The sequence below is a fragment of the Lithobates pipiens genome, unplaced genomic scaffold (assembly GCF_037356315.1).
Source record: "Lithobates pipiens isolate NorthernLeopardFrog02 unplaced genomic scaffold, aLitPip1_a1.2 Scaffold_27, whole genome shotgun sequence".
NCBI classification, from domain to species: domain Eukaryota; kingdom Metazoa; phylum Chordata; class Amphibia; order Anura; family Ranidae; genus Lithobates; species Lithobates pipiens.
In genome coordinates this window covers 67,313,118-67,334,425 of record NW_027507788.1, presented here as the reverse complement: position 1 = coordinate 67,334,425, position 21,308 = coordinate 67,313,118, and the positions used below count along the sequence as shown (strand labels likewise).

General features: G+C 43.5%; 1 protein-coding gene across 3 annotated transcripts in view; it reads right to left on the bottom strand.

Moving 5' to 3' along the window:
- Positions 1 to 21,308, bottom strand: part of EPS8L1 (EPS8 signaling adaptor L1) — a 304,222-nt gene that overhangs the window by 160,573 nt on the left and 122,341 nt on the right. The window contains exon 1 of one of the 3 annotated variants that reach the window (XM_077457060.1): positions 11,877 to 11,983. The exons of 1 other annotated variant lie outside the window; for it this stretch is intronic. The gene's annotated coding sequence lies outside the window, so the exon portion shown is untranslated. Of the gene's footprint in view, positions 1 to 7,018; positions 7,070 to 11,876; positions 11,984 to 21,308 lie in introns of those variants that run through there. One more of the 3 variants, XM_077457061.1, reaches the window with a different exon arrangement.

Here is a 21,308-nt window from a genome sequence, read left to right as displayed (position 1 = left end):
ACAATGTTACGGAGAAAGAATTGCAAGCAAAAAGAGCTTTGCCCATTTTTTTTTTTTTTTTTTTTTTTTTTTTACAAATTGTGTTCTTTATGCCATTTTGAACTTTTTATTTAAACAGACTATATTTAAACACTGTCCGATTTCTTCCAAATCCAATAAATTGGTAGTATGTTCAACTCCAGATTCTTCATAACCAACATGTTGTCACCTAGGGTGGCAGAGCTTCCAGCGGTGATATACAATCACAGGTTACTGCCAGAAATGCATTCTCTTATATATTAAAGTCAGTGGCATAACTAGAACCTTCAGGGCCCCGATGCAAGAAACCATGAAGGCCCCCCTGACCCCCGAATGGGGCCCTTCCCAGGAACGCCAGGGCCCTGTCACAAGGGCAAAGTTTGTGTGGTAGTTCTGCCACTGGTGTCAGTGTTTTTTTTTTTGTATACCATTTGTTTTATACATTTTTTTTACAATATTATTTTTTGGAAATATATTTTCCAATTTTTTAGGAGCACCATTGGGGGCCTTGGCGAGATATCAGGGGTCTAATCAGAGCTCTGATAATTCAAGACACGGCCCTCCACCTCCTTCTCTGCAGCCTCAGCTGCACAGAATGAACTGACAGGAATACATCTGTACAGAGCTTCCCATTCATTCAAAAACAGAAGTATAGTAAACACTGTTTACTATGTTTCAGTTATGAATAGACAGGGTCAGTGATCTGTACGGATCATTGACTCTCTATTCAGAAAATGCTTCATCCTGACAGCAGCTGTTGGGGGAGGGGAGAACCCTGCAGCGCTTTGGGGACTAGGCAGGAAAAAGCACAGGGGGGGTGGAGAGCACCCAGGGGGCAGCAGAAAGAAGCTTCATAGGAGGAGCTGTGAGGGTAGCTGCATATAAAGGAACCAATCTCTCTCCATTTTCTCCCCGCTTCTGATCCTCTCCCTCCTGCAGGTATTCAGCAGTTGCAGGAGGAAAATGGAGAGATCGTTTCCTCTATGCCAGTGTTTTTCAATCTATTTCCAGTCAAAGCACCCTTGAAGAATATCCCCTAGGTGAATGGAGCTGAACTGCAATCACCCCGCAACTGAGTGCATTTCAAGCAGTTACAAAATAGTGATGATGCATATTGCCTCTTTACCGGCTGTAAAATGCCTCTGAAAAGCAATCTGAGCATGGATCGCTTTTCAGAGGAACGGCACTACAGTATTATGAACAAGCGGTAAAAAAAAAAAAAAAAAATCTGTTCTGATGGGTCAGGATTAAAAGCGCATACACACTTACATACACATATATAAACACACACACACACACACACATATATATAAATATATATACACACACATACATATATATATATATATATATAAACACACACACACACGCATCTTAAATTCTGCACAGTTGCATCGCTATCAGGGTGCAGGCAGCCCGCACCCGGGTGCCACCCACCAGTGGGGTGACACCATTAAGGTGCTGTCAAGCCCCCTCATCAGTGTAGTGTGACTTCGGGCTCTTTTCCCTGCTCAGTCCAGCAGAGAACTCGGTGGCGCTGTGAAAGGCGAGCTGTGGGCTATCAGCGGTTTCCCCCGCTCACTCTCCCTTTCTCCTGTCAGGGAGAAGAGATGGCGGCTCTCACCAGGATCCCCGCTCAGCTTCCTGCTAGCGCCTTTGACGATGATAATGACATTGTTGAAAGGGGCGGTGCATGGGTGACTTTAAAATGATGCCCCCCCCCCCCCCTGAAAAAAAGTTCTGCGGACGCCCATGGTCACTGTAGATCCGTGGGGGACATTCATTTCATCTTGCACATGATTGGATGATAAAATCAGCAGAGCTTCAACTCATCTCAGATCTTGCCCTCAGATTTACAGCGACTGCACTTCCAAGTGCACTTTCAGTGCAATTTGTAGTTTGCACTTGTAGTGCAAAGTGCATTTTCCTTTCGTAAATAACCCCCAGTGTGCTTTCACTTTAGGTCTAGACAGTGTGAACAGCTCTCACAGTGCCGATTTACAGCTCGGCTGAGGATCAGGGAGCTTGGCAGGGGTGGCCCGACCATTAAGGGTGCCGCCTCCATAGCTCCCAACTGTCCCTGATTTTGACGGACTGTCCCTGATTTGAAGCAATGTCCCTCTGTCCCTCTTCCCTCCTCATGTGTCCCTCATTTTGGTCTTATCTATATAGATGTATATAAAAAGCACCTTTTTATCTATCAAAAAGTGTTTTCCAGCACTAAACCTTTCATCCAATTTCTAAATTGTTGTATTTGTAAATTCCAAAAGCCAGTATAAAGTAGTAGTAGTGGTATAAAAAGCACTTGTGTGTTTAACCTTTTTTTTGTTTTTTTTGTACAAATCTCCTTTAAAGGGGCCTGTCATATGTCTGCATACTTTTGTTGATAGGTGTCCCTCATTCCCATCTCTAAAAGTTGGGAGATATGCCCCTCCCCTTTCCATTGGTGCCATCACCCCCTATTCATGCGTCTGCCCCCTGCAGGATGCCGGACGCATGAATTACAGCTGCAGGGTTTTAATTTTTAAGCACCTGATTAGAGCCAGAAGCTCTAACAGGCTTCAAAATAGGATGGGCTCCGGGCACAGAGCATTGCACTCGGAGCCCACCCAGGTGTGTTAGAATAGCGAATGAAAATTCTAACACTGAATCGCCTCTCTGCCAATCAGGAATGTTCTGATACTTGTTTCCTGATTGGCTGAAAGGACAGGAGATCCAATTGGACGCCTAGGAGGAGAAGGAGGGAGATGCACGGCAGAAGCCACTGAGATCCACAGGAGGAGGAAGGAAGAAAGCTGCCACCCGCTCACCTGGGGTGGTTGTTTGCTGCCCCCCACAAAAAACAGCAGCCACCACTGGAGCTCAATCTCAGCCGCCCTTGCTGCTTGTCTAACCAGGCATACAGGAGGCCTCTGCAGCATGCGGCCCGGTCGCAATGGCGACTCCAGCAACCACTGATTAAAATATTACAGCTTGAGGCCCTGCCTGGCAGTTACATCCAGGTCGGGCCCTCACTGTTGCTTTACTGCAGGATTTTACATTTTTGTTAGTAGAATAGCTTCATTCCCTCTGGCAAATCTGAGTTTTTATGCATTTGGACACTTTAAAATACATATAAATGCATATAATGATTTTCATTGGTGCCATTCACAGAGTGTGTTTACCTGTGCTTAGGTGTAGTCAGCTTAGCTATGTTTAGAAATAATAGAATTCAACCAATATCTGATTAGATGCTTTAAGTGAGGCTAAAGGTATGTAAACACGACTAAAGCCGCGTACACACGGGCGGACTGTCTGGCCAACTAAGTCCGTCAGACAATCCGACAGACAGTCCGTCCTACTTTCGAATGAACGGACTTGACCACACACGATGAACAAACAGTCCGCTGAAAGCTTGCGCGATGACGTGTACAGCACGTACGACGGGACTAGAAATACGACGTCCAATACACTGCAATGCAACCTTCGGCCATGTAAATCCTTTCTGAGCATGCGCCATACTTAGTCCGTCCAACTTGCCTACTCACGAGCGGACTGTCCGCTGAAACCAAAGTTGGACAGACTGTATTACGGAAATTCCGAAAGACTTAGTCCGCCAGACTGTCCGCTGAAAAAGTCCGCTGAAGCCCACACACGAGCGGACTGTCCGCTGAAATGTGTTTCAGCGGACTAAGTTGGACAGACAGTCCGCCCGTGTGTACGCGGCTTAAGTGTGTCTGAACACATCTAGGCACATCTAAATGCTGGAAAAAAGTGATCTGGGAGACATAAAAGTTGTTTATCCACTTCAGCCCCAGAAGGTTTTACCCCATTCATGACAAGGCCATTTTTAGAAATGCGGCACTGCACAACTTACCTGACAATTGCACAGTCATGCGATTCTGTACCCAAATGAAAGTTATTTATTTTTTTTCACAAAAAATAGAGCTTTCTTTTGGTGGTATTTGATCACCTAGGGTTTTTAATTTTTTTTATTATATAAATGAAAAAAGACAGAAAATTAAAAAAACAAAAACAACAAAATAAATAAATATATATATATATATATATATATATATATATATATATATATATATATATATATATATATATATATATATATATAAAATGTATTTTGTTACATGTCTATAGTAGTTACATAGTAGGTGAGGTTGAAAAAAGACCATCAAGTCCAACCTATGTGTGTGATTATATGTCAGTTTTTTGAAACTATCAATGCCCCCCGCTGAGACCACCACCTGTGGAAGGGAATGTCACATCCTTGCCGCTCTTACAGTCAAGAACTCTCTACATAGTTTATTGTTAAACCTCTTTTCTTCTAATTTTAATGAGTGGCCATGAGTCTTGTTAAACTCCCTTCTGTGAAAAAGTTGTATCCCTATTATGGAATCACCAGTATGGTATTTGTTTATTGAAATCATATCCCCTCTCAAGCGTCTCTTCTCCAGAGAGAATAAGTTCAGTGCTCGCAACCTTTCCTCATAACTAATATCCTCCAGACCCTTTATTAGCTTTGTTGCCCTTCTTTGTACTCGCTCTATTTCCAGTACATCCTTCCTGAGGACTGGTGCCCAGAACTGGACAGCATACTCTAGGTGCGGCCGGACCAGTGTCTTTTAGAGCACTTTGCATCTTTAGCTCTGTTTCAGGGCCGAATTCAGGCAGAGAATGGGGACGCACATCGTTCCTGTGTGCGATCCGCAGCTAGTTCCAGTGTGAACCGAGCCTAAAGGTCTGTTTTCAAGGGTCAATCCACCCAGAACTAAATATTTCAGTTTAGGTTTTCTCTTTAGTTTTCAGTTCTGTCACCCCTCTGAAGTCTACAAATCTAGTCTTCTTCTTCGGTTATTTCATACAGAGTGAAACACCTAAACACCGGTAGCACTGTTTACCCAATAGTCATAGAGACAACCCTCAATGCACTTATCTCACACAGGTCTGGCTACTGAACCTTTCAATACTTTTCTCATTTGCCTCCACAATCTCTACTAGTTCTTGGTATTCTCATTTACAAAAGCTACTTTGTAGTCAAGGTTCTAGGGGTATTTTACCTGTTACTCCCTGAAGTAGAATAGCTGTGAAGGTTTATGTGTGTACTTCTTCAGTCAGTTATACAGTATGTCATTCCTCCTAGGTGAGGGACAAATGCAAGTGCTACTTCAAGGCTGAGGAAGCTTACAGATCCTCAATACTACTTGAAGAAGAAACCCCTACAATACGGAACTCCTCTGGATATAAGAGAACCCTGTTGAAAGGCTGGTTCCAAATCTTTCTCACCTCCCCAGCTCACACCAATTGACTACATTCCTCCTCAGTGATTACTTGGTCTAAAAAATGTTCATAGCATAGATTGTTAACCTTTCTGACAGACTACTGGTGCACACCCAACAGTAGCTGAAAAAGCAATTCACTCTAGGAGGGTGGTGCAAGCATAATAAACACAAAAAATAGAGCTGATGTTGCTCCGAATTACCAATTACCCCATGTTGCTCCGAATTACCAAACGTTTCTCTGATCTGCCCTGTCCATGACAGACACAGCACACAGAACAGGAGAGCTGAAGCTGCATGCTCCAAGCTCTCTGCTATCCCCATCCCCGCTCATCTCAGAGTGGGCGGGAGGAGGAAGGTTAATAACCCTGCATCCTTTCCTCATGTAGTATAATCACTGCATGGGCAGAGGAAGGAATGTTGTCTGCCTGCTGACATCTCACACCCCATGTGACAGGTCATGCCTGGAATGATTCTGTGGCAGTTATTTAGACTATTTAGATAACTCTGCACTAGTTTCTATTTTGCTCTAAAATAGAAACTGACATGGGTGGTGCAAAAAGATTTGAAACAGGTCTATCTGCTTAGTTAACGTGGCACATGCCACTCCCAACAGTTTCCTGTGCCATTACAGTGGCATAGGAAAGTATGTTCATTCTTAGGCATACTCAGAAGTAAAAGGGACACCTTGGCTGAACAAATAATTCAGTTATAAAAATAGTGGATGATTTTGTTTCTGACATTCTTGGGATGCCTGATAGCATTCAGATATTTCTGTAAAATTTCACTCCCCCAGAATTGTTTCCCGCACATCTCATCTGCAATTCTACAAATACTACAACTGTAGAAGTGGTGCAACATCCTACCATTGTCACCATATGATCTCTCCCTTCAAGCTGCCAATCATTGTCCGCCTTCCACATCACTAATGTCAGGAAAATGACATGTATAGTATATGCCACTACAGTCATACTGGCTGGCTTTAAAAAAAGGAAAGCACTAGGTTAAAAAAAGAGGCCCTGGATTACATTTAAAGGAGACGTACAGGCAAAGATTCTTTGTCTGCTGTCCCACAAAACTATAATGCTCATAGTTTTTCGGGACAGTGCTTGGATCTCCGGGACTGCAAGATTTATATCAAAATCTGGGGCAGTCCTGCAGATTCCAGGACTGTTGGGAAGTATGCCATCTTATTGTTGTGGGGTATGCTGACTATTACTATCTGAAGTGCAGATTTTGACTTTGGAGGTGTAGGAGACAATTTCAGCAATTGAAGCAATTGCAACACGATTAAGGTGCATCTATGGTCAAAATTTTATAACCATATATTTAAACATTTTACTGTCATCTAGCTGTCATTTTCTCAGCGGCAAAGGGCAGGAGAAATGACAGCTAAAATCAATTACTCAGCTCCAATCAGCGATTTAGTAGATGTATTCTGTCATTGTAACTTTTAACCACTCAAAAGTTCTGGAACTTCCTTAGGAACCAGAAACAGTGAAATGCTGTCATATATAGAAATACCCAAAAAATGTTGGCATTCGTCTGAATGCCTGAACATTTTTCGCGGAATATCCGCTTCTTCAGGAGGATGTCTATATAAAATATAGTGAACAATATATAAAACATTAGCAATCAGCCAACTAATATATAAAAAGGCAAAAATCGAAACATCATTTAGACAGTAAATGTATATAATGACAAAAGGGAAAATGAGGTAATCCACTCACCCAAAATTCAAAGGAAGCAAAAACTTAAAAAATAGCAGGAAGAATGGACCCCTATAAATCCCCTACGGCGGACATGGGGGATTGGTTAGATAACTCTGTTAAAAAATAAAAAATAGCAATAAATATAAATAATAATTGTAAATAAATACCTAGTCAATGGCAAAAAGAAAAAAAAGAGAAAAAAAAAGAAACTTTTTAAGTTTTTGCTTCCTTTGAATTTTGGGTGAGTGGATTACCTCATTTTCCCCTTTGTACGCCACCAGAACTGAACTCTTTTGAGTATCTGTGAATGTTAAATATCCTGGGGTGTACTATGATTTTAATAATGATGCTTTATGTATTGTCTTTTTTATTTTTCTGTATTTATTAAACATTATAAAATTTTAATATTCTTTTTTCTTTTCATATAAAAAGTACCAGTATAGTACAAATAGTATTTCTCCAGTTTGGGTTGGTTGTAGGAGGTTAGCGTGAACGGCTACCCCAATACCCCCACACCAAATTTCTTGATATCTAAGATTAATGGATGATGGTACTTCATATTTGTATAACTATCTGAGGCGATACTCGTAACTCCTCTGAATGCCCGAACAGTCAAAGTTCAGACCAAACCGTTGGCTTTTCCCTATTCCTCAACCCCTAACTGTATCTTTGGGTACAGGTCATGCACTGTACTGTGTCACTCTGGACCTTTGTGTACACATGTGGTAGGACTTTTTTTTTTAATTAATGATAGGGTTTATGTGACACTTATTTGCAGCACAGCAATTCATGCACACAGGGCTTTAAACAGGCATTTTACATTATATACACCTAATAAAATGTATTTCTTGCATCTGGGAAGCCATTGATACAGTGTATGGCCTGCCATACAAGTGTTTACAGGCTTTTGTTAATGCTGTTCATTGTTTGCATCAATGTTTACCCATGTATGCATATCCAACGTGTTTTCCAAATATGAAACTTCCACATTCAGAAAATACAATGGATGCATAAGCATTGGGAAATATAGCTGGCATAGCCGACCACCTAACTAAATATATGTAATTTCGTTGGCGTTAAATACTGGGGGGTTATGGCAGCAGGTAGCTGCCATAACCCTGGTATCTTTATTTACAGCAGGCAGCCGACTTTCCAATAAAAGTGGTCCCAGCAGTGCAATCGCCAGCGGATCCCTATTATAGGTGATGGGAGAGGTGCCCCTCCAGCTGCTTCCCTGTATCCTCCATATTTAGCAGAGCCGTCGGTAAACCCAGAAGCGATCCGGTCCAATCCATGGATGAGCAGGAAGTCAGGTGAGGGCAAGATGGCCCTCACTTGGCTTTATGCCCTTGTAGGACTGGAGCGACGTCTAATGTCAACTCCACCTCTTGGTCTTAAAGGGCTGATTTTTTTTTCCTTCTTAAAACAAAATTCCTTTTTTAAAAAAGAATTGTTTTTTTGCTTTTAAAAGGTAAATGAGAGATCTGGAGTCTTTTTGACCCCAGATCCCTCAATAAAGAGGACCTGCAATGCTTATTTTTATTACACGGGATGTTTACATTCCTTTTAATAGGAATAAAAGTGATCAATTAAAAAATAAAAATAAAATGAAAGGGACAGTGTAAAAATAAAAAGCACAATAAATAATAATAATAATAATAATAATAAAAAAAAGTAAAGCGCCCCATGCCTCTGTGCTCGCACGCAGAAGTAAATGCATACGCAAGTCACGCCCCGCATATTTAAACGGTGTTAAAACCACACATGTGAGTTATCGCCACGATCATTAGAGTCAGAACAATATTTCTAGTGCAAGACCTCCTCTGTAACCCTAAATAGAGATTTTTAAGTACCGTAGTTTGTCGCCATTCCACAAGCGTGCGCAATTTTAAAGCATGACATGTTACATAGTTACATTGTTGAGGTTGAAAAAAAAGACACAAGTCCATCAAGTCAAGTGTTAGTTATCTGTTTACTCTGTGTAACATCATCTTTCATATTATACAAAAAAAAAATCGGGCTACTGTTTTTTTTTAACCACTTCAGCCCCGGAGAGATTTACCCACTTCCTAACCAGGCCATTGTTTGCGATATGGCACTGCGTCGATTTAACCGACAATTGTGTCCTGCGACACTATACCCAAACAAAATTGATGTAATTTATTTCCCACAAATAGAGCTTTTTTTGGTGGTAATTGGTCACCTCTGCGTTTTTATTTTTTGTGCTATAAACAAAAAAAGAGTGACAATTTTGAAAAACAAAACAAAAAAAAACACATTTTTTACTTTCTGCTATAATACATTTCCAAAAACAAAATGTAAAAAACAAAATGTATTCATCTGTTTAGGCTGATATGTATTCTGCTACATATTTTTGGTAAAAAAAAATCCCAAAAAGCATATATTGATTGGTATGCTCAAAAGTTTTCACATCTACAAAATAGGGGATAGATTTATGGCATTTTTACTATTTTATTGAATGAAAAAACCCTCACAGATTCCTGCATCTACACAAGTGATGTGGATGCAGGAATCTTCCCTGCTGTGCCATTTTACTCTGACTGCAACCATTGGTTGCAGTGACTGATCGGACCCTGGTTTCCTAGCAGGACCGATTGAGAGAAGCCAGTCTTTCGAGCAAAAAACCCAGCTATAGCCTGCCCCATTCCAAGTTAAAATTACATAAGCAAACGCCCCCTTAAATTACTCATGTACAGAATGCAATAAATATTTAGAGATAGGAAATTCTTTAATAGAACTTGGAACATTTCTGTCATTGGAACTTCCTAAATAGGGCCCTATCATTCAGTTACAAAACACTTTGCACGGTTGTTGGTCTGGTTAGCCATGGCAACAATCAGGCCGCAATAGCTGCAAGTTCCTCTAAGATTGGAAGAGTGACCCTTAGCGTGGGTTCACACTTACAGCGGGAATGAAATCGTGCAAGTTCAGCTGAACTTGCACAATTTCATTATGGCATTTCGTTCCCGATTTAGGGGGCGATATCAGAGAAATCTATGCGGGTTTCTGCACAGATGTTTATGGAAATCGCACCTCAAATGTCGCCAAAAGTAGTACAGAAACTACTTTTGGGAATTGATGCTGCACCACAAATGCAGCGTCAGATGGATTTGGACGGCGCCATTGGCACAATTGTTGTTGATTTGACATGTCAACACGCATGCCAAATCGTTCCAATGTGAACCAGGGCGTAATGAAGGCTGGCACATACAGTGTCAGGCATAAGGCATACGCAAGCAGACAAGCTGAGACTTGAATTGTCTGCTGGATTTCAGATGCATGACCAGCTGGATAAAACTGAGACATGCCTCTTCAATCTAGCTGCTGAACGGTCATTCCCACCAGAGAAAATTTTACAAGTGCATTCTTATCGGGCAAACATTTATTTTGTGTTTGTGTCAGTGAACGAGGAAAAGAAGCCCTTTGTAGAACTCCCTTTGACAAGCTCGTATTAGGGAAAACAACATCATCAACCATCAAAATTCCTCCTGACCAATTGACTCTCTCTCAAAAAAAGCCTAATGCCTGGTACAAAATTCAAGTTTTCTTTCAGTTGAACTAAAAAAATAAAAAAATAAAAAAAAGCCAAGCAGCTTAGAGGAGCTCGCTGTACTATGTGATGTTAGTACAGCGATCTCCCCGCGAATGTATTCTGACACTGCCCCTCCCCCCCCCCGCCAGAACCATTGGAAGCCAGCGCTGATCGTATGTTTAGGTGCAACGTCGCACGACCGTGCAATTGTCAGTTAAAGCAGTGCAGTGCCGAAACGTAAAAAGTGCTCTGGTCAGGAAGGGGATAAAATCTTCCGGGGCTGAATCGGCTAAAGACATAAATCTGCAGAAAATCTAATATTGTGTATGGGGCCTTATGCCGGCCATACACGATGCGAATTCCGAACGAAAATCCGAGCGAAAGTAAAATCGACCGATTTTCGTATCGTTAGTGTGGTATGCGCGACATGCGATTTTCGTACGACAGGGCAAATTGACAAATCCAACATGTTGTTTTTTTTTTCAAAAATCGTCCAAAAATCGTATCGTTAATGGCAGAGTTGGACGATTTGACATAAGAAAATGAACTGTGCACGATCTCTGGAAAGTTTGAACCAGAAGGAAACCATATAAAACAACGAACGAATGGTCGAACGCAACACGGAATAAAAAAAACCCGTTAAAACATAGTGTTTTAACGTACGATTTTCGTACTTAATTGATGGCACATTCGCATGTTGTTGTGAGTGCCGCTTTCGTTTATCGTTCGACGGGTCGTTCGGAATTCGCATCGTGTATGGCCGGCATAAATCTGTTTAATCAATCAGTATCCAATCATCAGGTCCTTCTACTACATTGTTGATGGAGGTATAACTAAATGAGATTGGATATTTAAATTGTTTAGTATATGGTGAGCATTAGTCTGGAACAAAGTTACACTTTGGTGCACATCATTTACATTCGCAATGGTGTGAACCCGGCCTAAGTCCTTGTGCATGCCGTCTCCTCCACAGCTTACTCCACAGAACACACATTAAAAAGTTGCTGGGCAAGAATGACACACAATTCCGCCTTGGTTTACTCCCACACCATCACCTCTCTGTTTCCACACTTTTCAATATTCATAACACAGACTGAAATGCATTGGCTAGATTCTACGTAGTATTTCTGCCTTGCAGCCTTTAGTTGTGCACATTTACTTTCTCTGCTTGCTCTTGAAACAGAAAGAAAATCTAACATTAAATAACAATATTGAAGATTTTCATTTTCAAGAAAACACGTGTAAGTTTTATTAATCTGCAGTGAACATTCACTTCCACCTATAGTTAGATAGGTATTTATCTGAGGTGAGAAGTGTACTTACTGTTGCTGGGTCTCTCACAATCAGCTCTGGTCGTTCCTCCTTCAATGTGAGCGCAGTGCCTTGTCAGGGGACTGTTTAAGGAAGATCAGCTCCACATCTAGCAGAACCAGTTTTTCTTGTGACAGGAGAAAGGGTGAAAGATTTGGCACTCTTCTGATATGTGACTACTTAAAGTAAAACTCCAGCCAAAATGTTTTTGGCTCGTTTTGGATTTTGTAGAGAAGGATAAAGAGATAAGTCTGCACTGTGAGATTTTCCTTTCTGTTCAGGTGACAACAGTCTTTATGACAAGATCTGAGAGGGAATTGTCCCAATAGGGACACACACACAAAGCAATCAAAACTTTCCTATTTAACCTACCAATGCTTAAAGTGTAACTCCACTTTTGTGTGGAAAAAAAAAAAAAAAAAGCAAATAAAGAAAAAAATTATATAATGCAACACTAATCATTTTGTATTTGAATGTTATTAAAAATAACCTTTCATTTTCAATCTGCAGCCAATGTAATTTTCTGAGAATACATTGCAATATGGCTACCTGGAGTTTTCTGTACACAAAATGTGTTCTGAGCACTCCCCAGAAACATAATTTCCTGCTTGTGTGATTGGCTCATTATTTTTCCTAGAAGTCTGCCTAAGACCCCTTTCACACCACACCGCCCATAGCGTTGGTTGTAAAATGATTTGAGGCGCATTTCGGCTGCTAGCGGGGTGCTTTTACCCCCCGCTAGTGGACGAGAAAGGGTTAAAACCGCTAGCAATACGCCGCAATAGCGGATTGCAGGCGCTATTTCTAACGCTATAGCGCCTGCAAACGCCCTGGTGTGAAAGGGGTCTAAGATACAATTCAAATTTCAGGCATCCCTTGCAACAAAAAATGTAATTTATTGAGAGATACTTTCAATGGGAACCTGTCTAAAGTGGTGCAGGCCCAGCAGATTTCCTCATTAGTGCCCTGTAGCTCCACCCCTGACAGTTAACTATGAAACCACTCCCATTAAACCTACTCAGTAGGGATGAGCTCCGGCGTGTTCCCACAGCCCACGTGCAGAGCCCACCAGGAAGTCAGCACTGCGCTGCGCTAATCACAGGCAGTGAGACACTGTCCCGATGTGCGGCTGCAGAGATCGGTAAATGACTCACTGCCTGTGATTAGCGCAGAGCAGTGCCGACTTCCTGGCGGGCTCAGCACGTGAGCTGTGCGAACACGCCGGAGCTCATCCCCACTACTCAGAACGGAGGCACAGAGAAACACACAGGGATTTCTTCAGAATAACAAAAGGTAGGAATCTGCAAGAAAGTTTGCTATAATCCTTGCAATGTACATTGATTACCCACAGGGGAATGTTTTTTTTCTCAACAAAAGTGGAGTTATGCTTTAACCACTTCAGTCCCGGAAGGATTTACCCCCTTTCTGACCAGAGCGTTTTTTGTTATTCGGCACTGTGTCGCTTTAACTGACAATTGCGCAGTCATTCAACGTGGCTCCCAAACAAAATTGACGTCCTTTTTTTCCCACAAATAGAGCTTTCTTGTGGTGGTATTTGATCACCTCTGTGGTTTTTATTTTTTGCGCTATAAACAAAAAAAGAGCGACAATTTTGAAAAAAAAACGAATTATTTTTTACTTTTTGCTATAATAAATATCCCCTAAAAATATATAAAAAAATGTTTTCCTCAGTTTAGGCCGATACATATTCTTCTACATATTTTTGGTAAAAAATCGCAATAAGCGTATATTGGTTTGCGCAAAAGTTATAGTGTCTACAAAATAGGGGATAGTTTTATGGCATTTTTGTTAATCATTTTTTTTTTTTTACTAGTCATGGCAGTGATCAGCGATTTTTATTGTGACTATGACATTATGGCAGACACATCGGACAATTTTGACACATTTTTGGGAAGATTGGCATTAATACAGCGATCGATGCTATATAATTGCATTGATTACTGTAAAAATGTCACTGGCAGTGAAGGGGTTAACCACTAGGGGGTGCAGAGAGGTTAAGTGTATCCTAGGGGTGTGGCTGTGTGTGACACGATGACAGGGAGCAGATGATCAGTGTGCTGTTATTAGGCAGTACGGGGAGATACTGTTTACATCTTCCCGTTCTTGAGCTCCGTGACACAATCGTGGGTATCCCCGCGGCGATCAAGTCCGCGGGACCCGTGGGCACAGTCATGGAGCTCGCAGCAGGCACGCGTGGGCATGGTGGGAAATTCAAAGTAACATACAGGTACGTTACTTTGCCCAGCAGTGCCATTCTGCCAACATATAAGTACAGGAGCCGGTTGGAACCGGTTAAAGGAACACGAAACATAATTATTTTTTCCCAAAAATATTCTATACTTTTCTGTTACATATGACTCTTTGGTCTATTTTTCACAAAGTTGCTTCTTTATTGTGATTTTCTCCCTCCTTGTAATGTCTTTTGTGTCACTTTAATTTATCAATTTTTTCCATCAGTTTCTGAATGTGATGTGTTTTCATGATTTTAAAAAGCAGAAAAAACAAGCAATGCATGTGCAGATATGATCTGACAACTCATGGGAAAATTTGTCTTCTGACTTTTGCATTGGCTATACATATTTAAAGGAAAAGTTTGGGGTACATAAAAAACAAAACAAAATAAAAAACACACATGCTCACCTCTATGTTGCAGCATTGGCGTGATGCTGCAGTTGTCTCACATCAGCTCTAAGACCGAGAACTGAGTGATCATATGATCACTCAGTTCTCAGTCTGCTCAGAGAGGAGAGCAGTGACTGTCAATCACTGTTCTTTGCTCCAGTAGCACTCACTGGAGAGCCAGACAGGGGAAAGCGCAGCTGGTTTCAGCTTTCAGACGCACTCTGACAGCTGAAGCCAACTGTCACTCAGGCAGCTGAATAGATCCCAACAACATATTTGGGATCATTCAAGAGCCTGGAGGAGTTCTGTGATGTCAGCTGATAGCAGGCAATAGCCCACTATCAGCTGACTCTGGGTCACAGGAAAGCAAAAGTAAGTGCACTCCTATGACCCGCAAGAAAAGTATGACCAAAGGAGCTTTGCCCATACTTCTCTGTAAAGTAATGTAAAGTGTGCCGTCACTCCCAATCTCTGGTGGGGGCTCCTGGTTATGGTGGCATATCTGCAGGCTCGACCCTGAGCTGCGTTACCTGTGCCCATAGACTCAGACAGCATGGCTCAGACCCCCCCCCCCCTTCCCCGCTCTCTCATCACATCACAGGATTTGACTGACAGCAGCAGGAGCCAATGGCACCCACTACCTCAGCACAGCCTTTGAGACCAGGAAGTGAGAGGAGAGAGCTGCTACAGGCGGGAACATTGCTGGATCAAGTGAGGAGGTGGGTATGGGGGGGGGGAATGCATTTAAGGTAAAAAAAAAGTTTAGGTTTTAGAATAGGGTGGACACTTGTCCGGGATTCACCTGGACAGTCTGAGATTTGAATCCTGTGTCTGGTTTTTAGTATGCTTGAATACCGGAACCATTATTCAGACCAGACCATCGCTCCCTAAGATAGCTGGAGAGAGGATTAGGCGTTCTCCTCCTTCCAGCCTACAGGGGGCGATAGAGAGCTGGCACTGACACTGAGAACTCACATGAGCACCACGCAGCACTGCAGGAGAGTGAAGACAGACGACTGGAGAGAGGAAGGGGGAGCTGCTTTCTTGGCAGTTTGTGATCTGTGAGTACAGAGGGGAGGGGGGGGGCTCTGATATGTGGAGGGACACCTGGGGGCACTTGATGTAGGGGATTGTGATGTGTGGAGGGACTCCGATGTTGGGGGACTCTGATGGGGATGCTAAATGTAAGGGGGCACTCTGATGGGCCACCTGATGTATAGGGGGACTCTGATGGGGACGCCAAATGTAAGAAGGGACTCTGATGGGACACTAGCTGTAAGAAGGGACTCTGATGGGGACACCAGCTGTAAGGAGGGACACCAATGGAGACACCAGCTGTAAGGAGGGACACCGATGGGGACACCTGATGTAAGGAGGGACATCGATGGGGACACCAGATTTAAGGGGGGACTCTAATGGGGACACCAGATGTAAGGAGGGATTCTAATGGGGATACCAGATGTAAGGAGGGACTCTGATGGGGACACCAAATGTATAGGGGAGCTCTGATGGGGACACCAGCTGTATAGGGGAGCTCTGATGGGGACAATTTATGTAAGGTGGTTTTATTTTATTTTACTTAGAAATATGGATGGAAATATGGTCTTTCTGTGCAGTTTGTGATCTGTGAGTACAGAGGGGATGGGGGTGACTCTGATGTGTGGAGGGACACACGGGGGCACTTGATGTAAGGGGGATTGTGATGTGGAGAGATGTAAGGAGGCATTCTGATTTTGCAGGCCTGTGTGGGTGCTCGTACTATTCTGTGCAGTCGTTGGCCCCACCCCTTAGTTCATTTATCGTCGGGAGGCGATGGAGCTGTCATCCGGTGGGAGCCTTCGTCAGCAGCGCAGCTTTTTTTTTTATCGGGTTTGTACTAATGGAGGGAGGGTCTGCACTGATGGGGGGTCTGTACTGATGGTGGGGGGGTTTGTACTGAGGGGGGTCTGTACAAATGGAGGGGGTGGTCTGCACTGATGGAGGGGGGTGGTCTGCACTGATGGAGGGGGATGGTCTACACTGATGGAGGGGGGATGGTCTGCACTGATGGAGGGGGGATGGTCTGCACTGATGGAGGGGGGATGGTCTGCACTGATGGAGGGGGGATGGTCTGCACTGATGGAGGGGGGATGGTCTGCACTGATGGAGGGGGATGGTCTGCACTGATGGAGGGGGGGTCTACACTGAGAGGGGTCTGCACTGAGGGGGGACTATAGTTAGTGGAGGGGGGGGGGGGGAAGACACCAATTTTTTCTGCACCGGGTAATGCTAACCCTAGTGACACCACTGTTACTGCCCAATCTCCCTACCTTAATACAGATCTAAAACTCTACCAAAGTTTTGGCAAACCGACTACTGCCCTATCTGCCCACCCTTGTTCATGGGGACCAAGTGCACATTCCGAACAGAGAGGCCAGAAGCAATACCTGTGGACTTCTGAATCCGATTCACCTTGCCTGCTCTAGAAATTATCCAATGTTGCTTATTTCAGCAAATGCTGAAAAAGCATTCACTCAGGTATATTAGAAAAAGTCCAAAGCTAAAGAAAAAAAATGAGAAAAGATCAAAAGGGCGCTAACTGAACAATCAAATGAAATGTAAACCAGAATATAACGGGTAAATTAATTTATTGTACATGCATAAATAAAATAACATTGGACAAAAACACTAAATCATATACGGCTATTGCTAATTTTAGCGATATATGACTTAATGCCGCGTACACACGATCGGATTCCTCGTCGGAAAAGGATATGACGGTTTTTCCGACGGGATTCCACTCAAGTTTGCCTTGCAAACACAAGGTCACGCAAACGTTCGCTGAAATTACGACCGCCAAGAACGCGGTGACGTACAACACAACGACAAGCCGAGAAAATGAAGTTCAATGCTTCTAAGCATGCGTCAAATTATTTCCGAGCAAGCGTAGGAATTTTGCATGTCGGAATTGCCACAGACGATCGCATTTTTGGATAGGAACTTTTCCCGAATGAAAAATTGAGAGCATGCTTTCAATCTTTTGCTGGATGGAATTCGGCCAGAAAAAGACCAATGGATCATACACACGGTTGCATTTCCCCGACGAAAAACTCTCATCGGTCTTTTGCGGGGCATTAGTGTTTTTTGTCATATTTTATGTTATTTATATATGTACAAAAAAATTATTTTTAGCATTTATATTCTTGTGTGCTCACCTTAGTGACAGCCTCATGTCCTTTAACCTCCCTGGCGGTATGATTAGTTCTGGTTTTAGGTGCTGAAAGCGGTACAATTATTTTGCATGGAAATTTGGCGTTTTATATTGTAGTCCTGTAATTCTTAGGAATAACTCTCTTAAATCTGTTCAAACCAGAGTCTAGCAGACATCCTGGGTATGATAAAGTTTATAATATAATAATAATAAAAATTATTCAATAATGTAATCAAATCCAAAAAAACTGAAATTTACTCATTTGCAGAATTGTCGCTGTCATTAGATTTAGTGTTTGATGACAAATTTCCCCACAAATCGTTATCGCTCAATTCTGCAAGTGATTATAATTTATTATCGCTGTTTTCTAGTTGGTCTAAAATCACTTTTGACATAAAGGGACAGTTTTTGGTTGCTATGGGCAATCTCCAAATTCCAGGCAGAAAAAACTGTATTTATAATATAAAAGTGCATGCAGGGCACTGCACAGACCACTAGGGACAAAGGGGGTGTGTAATGTTTTTATACAGTACTGTAATCTAAGATTACAGTACTGTGTGTGTTTTTGTATGTTTTTACTTTTTTGAATTTGGAGCCGATCTCCGCTCCTGTGTGCCGTACCGTCGCAGGGAACGTAGCTCGGCGGCACTCGGGCACTGTGTGAATCGAGTGGAGGACAGCTCGATCACACAGCGTGGATGACATCGCTGGATCCAGGGGACAAGGTAAGTAACTTCTCCCTGTATCCTCCCTGTATCCAGCGATGCAATCCCGAGTCTGGCTCGGGGTTACCGCTTATGGTGCTGAAATCCCAGCTCGAGCCAGACTCGGGATTACTGCTAGGGAGATTAAAGTCCCATTATTTGATGGGAGAGTGGGCTCCACTTTTTCAATACTATTCAGGGATGTGGATGTGAGTAGCTGTCCCTAGAACAGGTCATATATCTTTATTTACTATGTAACTATGTAATTACCTAGACTGAAACCCACTGGCATACCCTATCTATTACTTACATCCCTTACTTACTACTCCTATGGAAGATTATATGCCCCCATTCCTTCTGAAATGGGAAAGATTTGGGCCACTCTTTCATGGAGAAAGAAAGAGAACATATTTTGAGCTTCACACATAATCACCCATCTCCAGCAGAATCCAGGAAACCAGTATTCCTGTGACCCCCAGCATTCCAGCAGCACTCCTTTCACTTCAGCATTGCTGTGACTGCAGCATTACTGTGCTTCCAGCTTTTCTGCATTCCATTTACCTTGTGCACTCCTTAACTCGCAGTGACTTGTGCTGTGCCTGTAGCACTCTCTGCACTCCAGTGTCCTTTGTTTACCCTGTGCATCCACTGATAGGATGACCACATTTCCAAAATGCCATTCAGGGACAATTTTGTTTGTGGTGGGTTGTTGTGTTGAATGTAGTCTCTGGGTTGATGGGATTTCGGCGGCGAGTGATGTGTCGTGAATGGCTGGTTTTAGCACTTACAGTATATCACCCCAACACCATGCGTGAAGTCTATTGTTGTGTAGCGGCGGGCTCCTGAAGAGCACACGCTATGTTTTTCAAAGTTAAAACTTTACCCAAACTGCAGTTTGGTTTGGGTCTATTTGTCGAAATTTGACTTCTGTGTCAGTCTGACTGGACTGTGAGATGTTCAGCCTGGCCGCGGGGGGCACTGTCTCTGGTGGCCCCCAGGAAGGCTATGGCCTGGGGCACGGTTCCGCCCGACTTTAGTGCCTCGGTCCTGGCTAGCCCAAAGCATGGAACTAAGGAAGGATTCTGAGGTGGATGGGTGCCGTCTCCGGTCCGGGAGAGACCCATTGGACTTCGAGCATTCCAGGGGAGGACTCTTCAGAGGAACACCACGTGTGAGTTTGGTTTTCTTAACAAGAGCCTGGAAGGGCTGAAGTAACTGGAAGAAACCGGTCTTGTGGCTATCGCCAAGTAGGCTGACAGATCCAGGTATCCTACAAGTGTTCTACAGCTTAGTTTCCTACGAGTAAGCACTTTGTTGGCTGCTAGGCCTTGTGAGAGAGGGACTGGCCAACCTGAGTGTTCATCCAGCTGCGAATGGCTATTCTCTGGATGCAGTCAAAGTAAGCAAGTTCCTTAATGTTTATAGACTTTGACATTGAGAGTACCTGAATTCCTTTCCTACCCTCTGATCCCGTTAAAAGACTGTTCAATGGTTGAAGTTTGCAAATAAAATCCATTCAAGTGGATCTATTGTCAGTCTCAAGTTACTGGGCCATCTACCATGGGACATCCCCTAGACATGCAACAAGAAGAAGCGGAAGGTAACGATAAGCCCAAAAATAACCAGCAGCTCCTTCGGGGGTTAGTGCTACAGTTACATTAAGTATAGACCCCCCTCCCTTAGTACGGACCAGTACGAACCTCCCTCCCTCAGTACAGACCCCCCTCCCTCAGTACAGACCCCCCTCTCCCCTATGTATAGACCTCCCTCCCCCAGTATGGACCCCCCCGCTCCACTAAGTGCAGACCCCAACACTAAGTACAGACAGCCCCAATAATTACAGACAGCCCCACTAAGTGCAGACCCCCCACTAAGTGCAGACCCCCCCACCAAGTACAGACCCACCCCCACTAAGTACAGACAGCCCCACTAAGTGCAGACCCCACCACAGTACTGACCCCTCCCACTAAGTACAGATCCCCCCACATTACTGACCCCCCTCCCTTTCCACTTGTACTATTAGAGTGGTGGGGGTCGGATATGTGCTGAGGGGGCGCTTTTTACCTTTTTCTTGATAACTGTCCCTGTCCCCCTCCTCAGTCCATCTATATACATATAATAATATAAGCTTACAACAGACTTCAGATCAGTGTCCCTCCTCCGGCTCCTGTGTACATGTAAGCAGCTGAGGAGGGGGTGACGGCTTCGGCACGCTCTGCGGTATGAGGCAGGGATACAGCCAGGGGCAGAGCCACGGAGATCCTAACACAGACTGCAGTACAGGTGTTCTGTCTGGCATGGCGTAGACTGGAGAGTGTTGGGTGCGGAGGAGGAGAAAGTTAACTTCTCCTCCGCTTTGCATGCTAGGCAGAGTCGTAGCTGTGAAGTCACTGGTTGCTCTAGCAATCAGTGACCAGAGTCTCAAGTGGAGTGAGCTGGAGGCGGAGCAAGTGCCAGCGCTATAGCGGGGTTTTCTCGCTCTGTCAATTTCATTCCGGGACACTGTATTGACCCGGAATGAAGGTGCCCGGGGCCGACCTTCTAATTGCGGGATTGTCCCGGGCCAATCCGGGACACATGGTCACCCTACCCACTGACCCTTACAACTATGTGTCCCCAGTGATCCTTGTACCCTTGTGCCTCCAGAGACTCCTGTCCCTGTTTATCCAGTTACCATTGCAACCCCAAGTTTTCAGCGACCCTTGATTCTCACCGTTTTCAGAGATTCTTGCCCAGTGTGCAGGATGCTTTGACATTTTAGAAGCCCTAACACCTACCGCATTTACAAATGTACCCCATGCTAGTGCACCCATGGCCCTGGTAATAGGAGTATTTTTAGCCTCCTCGTTAACTTTAGCTGGTTGTGATGGCTTTTTAGCTAAGAATGCCAGGAGCTGTGCAAAATAA